Here is a 3353-nt window from a genome sequence, read left to right as displayed (position 1 = left end):
TCCTGAGTGCTGATATTAAAGGTTATGGGCTGCCATGCCTGGCTCCATGCCAGTTTTTCTTGGGTGGGGGGTTGAGAGAGAGAGACAGAAAGAGTAAGGGGAGATAGAGAATTGGCATGCCAGGGCCTCAGCCACTGCAATCGAACTCCAGATGCTTGCACCACCTAGTAGGCATGTGCAACCTTACTCTTGCCTCACCTCTGTGCATCTGGCTAACATGGGATCTGGAGAATAGAGCCTGGGTCCTTAGGCTTCACAGGCAAGCACCTTAAATACTAAGCTGTCTCTCCAGCCTGGTTTTTGCTTTTTTGAGTCAAGGTCTTGCTCTAGCCCAGGTTGACCAGGAGCTCACTATGTAGTTTCCAGGCTGGCCTTGGACTCATGGCAATCCTCTTACCTCAGCCTTTCAGGTGCTTAGACTAAAGGTGTGCACCACCATGCCTGGCTTCATACCAGGATTTTATGAAATAGTATTATTATTATTATTTGGTTTTCCAAGGTAGGGTCTTACTCTGGGCTAGGCTGACCTGGAATTCACTATATAGTCCCAGGGTGGTCTTAAACTCATGGTAGTCCTCCTACCTGTGCCTTCCAAGTGCTTGGATTAAAGGCATGCACCACCATGCTCAATTTAGGATTATTTTTCAAACACCATCACATGTTGCTAATATGTTTCTAACATCCATATCTTAATTTATCTTTACTATCATGTTCATTAGAAGACATGTTACAGACACTTGCTTTTGGGGGTCATTAATAGTCTTGGTAGAGAGTATTAAGCTCTGTTTTCACCTCCTTTTTATCTGACATGGTATATAAGCATGCACTTAGTTAAAATAAAAGCCAGGTCATGCTATTTAATTACACATCAAACAATTCTTGGGGTATAGGTCAGTGGTCAGAGCTTACCAAGCACGCAGAGGTGTTAGGCTTGAGGGGGTTAAAAATCAAAGCACCATTTTCTGTGGCACATGTTGATGCTTCTGTTTGGTATTAAACACCTCACAAAAATGCTGGTAGACAGGGAACTTCAGCTTGTTTATAGTGCCTGATATCTTTTACTGATGCCACTCTTAGGAACAATCAATGAAAGCTTCAAAGTGTTCGTAAAATATAAGATTAAAAAGGCATATAAGGGCTGGAGAGATGGCTTAGCGGTTAAGCGCTCGCCTGTGAAGCCTAAGGACCCCGGTTCGAGGCTCGGTTCCCCAGGTCCCACGTTAGCCAGATGCACAAGGGGGCGCACGTGTCTGGAGTTCGTTTGCAGAGGCTGGAAGCCCTGGCGCGCCCATTCTCTCTCTCTCCCTCTATCTGTCTTTCTCTCTGTGTCTGTCGCTCTCAAATAAATTTAAAAAAAAAGGCATATAAGTCCTGGTAACATCTATTTTCTATGTGTATTTACTTATTCTAGGCACTTAATGTTGATAGGATCATACACAATACTTGTCCTTAAGCGTCCATCCTATTTCACTTAGTATAATGTTTCCAAAGTTTATTCCTATAAGTTATATATCATAATTTCATTTCTGAAATTATGAATGACATTCTTTCTCTCTCTCTTTCTCTCTTTCTTTCTTTCTTTCTGTCTCTCTCTCTCTCTCTCTCTCTCTTTCTTTCTTTCTTTCTTTTGGTTTCTCGAGGTAGCCCAGGCTGACCTGGAATTCACTATGTAGTCTCAGGGTGGCCTTAAACTCACAGCAATTCTCCTACCTCTGCCTCCCAAGTGCTGGGATTAAAGGTGCGTGCCACCATGCCTGTCTGACATTTTTTTTATCTGCACATAATATAATTTGGTTAGACACTCACCTGCATTTGAATTGCTTCTACCTCTTGTCCGTCATGAATATTGTTACTGTGCACATTGGTGGCTAGGTCTTTCATTTCAATTCTTTTGGGAGTATGCCGGGAAGTGGAAATAAGAAATTTAAAATAAACATGTGTCTCATTGGCTAGAACCATATCACATGGTATTTTTATTTTTTACTTCTAAGCAGCCAAATGGGACCTAGAAAATGAAGTTTTAAGTTTTTACCAGTTTCTGAAACAGAAAGGCTAGAAAATATGTAAGAAGGCAGTGAGTTAATTTGTTGAATGAACCTTCTTTTTTTTTTTTTTTTTTTTTTTGGTTTTTCAAGGTAGAGTCTCACTCTAGCTCAGGCTGACCTGGAATTAACTATGTAGTCTCAGGGTGGCCTCGAACTCACAGCGATCCTCCTACCTCTGCCTCCCGAGTGCTGGGATTAAAGGCGTGCGCCACCACGCCCGGCTGAATGAACCTTCTTAAAGCATCTGCCACAAGATATAGAAAGTCCTTGAAAATGAAGCTATAGCTGAGTCTGTGCTTCATAGCAGGAGGTATGGACAAGAACCGATTCCTGGTCTCAACCGTGATGTGTCAACAGTCCAGAAATTCAAATTCAGCAGTGGCTTTTTCCCTTGGATCTACCTTGAATGACTTTATAATTTATGAGGACTGCCTTTTCTAATTTCAGTAGAAATTTAAATAAGTCAGCTTTTGATAGGTAATTGTCTATGGTTTGGTTCATATAAAATAGGTTTTCCAACAGAAGGGGGCACTCAACTGTAGATAAAGATAATTAAATGGACATTAAATTTGAGTGGCTTAGCAACAACTGAGAAAGGGAGAAAATGGCATTTCATAATAGAAGTTATTCTTTTTCAAATATTCAGAACTAAATACAGCCAGTTCTGCTTAAAGATCATTATTTAAAGATTATTATGAATTTAATATTTGTTATTTTACTTACCAAAAGACATGTGTTTATCACCAAAAGTAGGAAGCACCCTTTAGCTATTGCATTTGTAGACATCATACATTCAGAAAGAAGACATCTTTATCTTTTTTTTTTCCAAGGTAGGGTCTCGCTGTAGCCCAGGCTGATCTGGAATTCACTATGGAGTCTTAGGGTGGCCTCAAACAGTGATCCTCTTACTTCTGCCTCCTGAGTGTGGGGATTAAAGGTGTGTGCCACCATACTTGGCACTTATCTTTATCTTTGATACAGATTTTAAATCCTCCATCGTTAAGGAAGAAACCACTAAGGTAAAGATATTATCAATATGGGATTCAAGAATAATATGATGGATGGGAAGATCAAAATGTGAAGTATTTTGTATGTGTCTGGAACATATGTAGCTAGAGAAAGTAAAGTATGAATGTGATCTTATTTGTCAGCTCGATTGGATAAGGAATCACATGAGCAATGTGCCTCCGGACAGGTCTATGAAGGAATTTCCTGGAAAGACTACCAGAGTGGGGAAGACCTCCCTAGAGTGTGTGTCGCCTTCTGGTGGCAGCCCAGACATAATGAGGTCCCAGGGAAAGGCAGTGC

This window comes from Jaculus jaculus, chromosome 4 (assembly GCF_020740685.1).
Source record: "Jaculus jaculus isolate mJacJac1 chromosome 4, mJacJac1.mat.Y.cur, whole genome shotgun sequence".
Lineage (NCBI taxonomy): Eukaryota > Metazoa > Chordata > Mammalia > Rodentia > Dipodidae > Jaculus > Jaculus jaculus.
The sequence above is the reverse complement of the archived record's forward strand: the minus strand, read 5'-3'. Positions refer to the sequence as shown.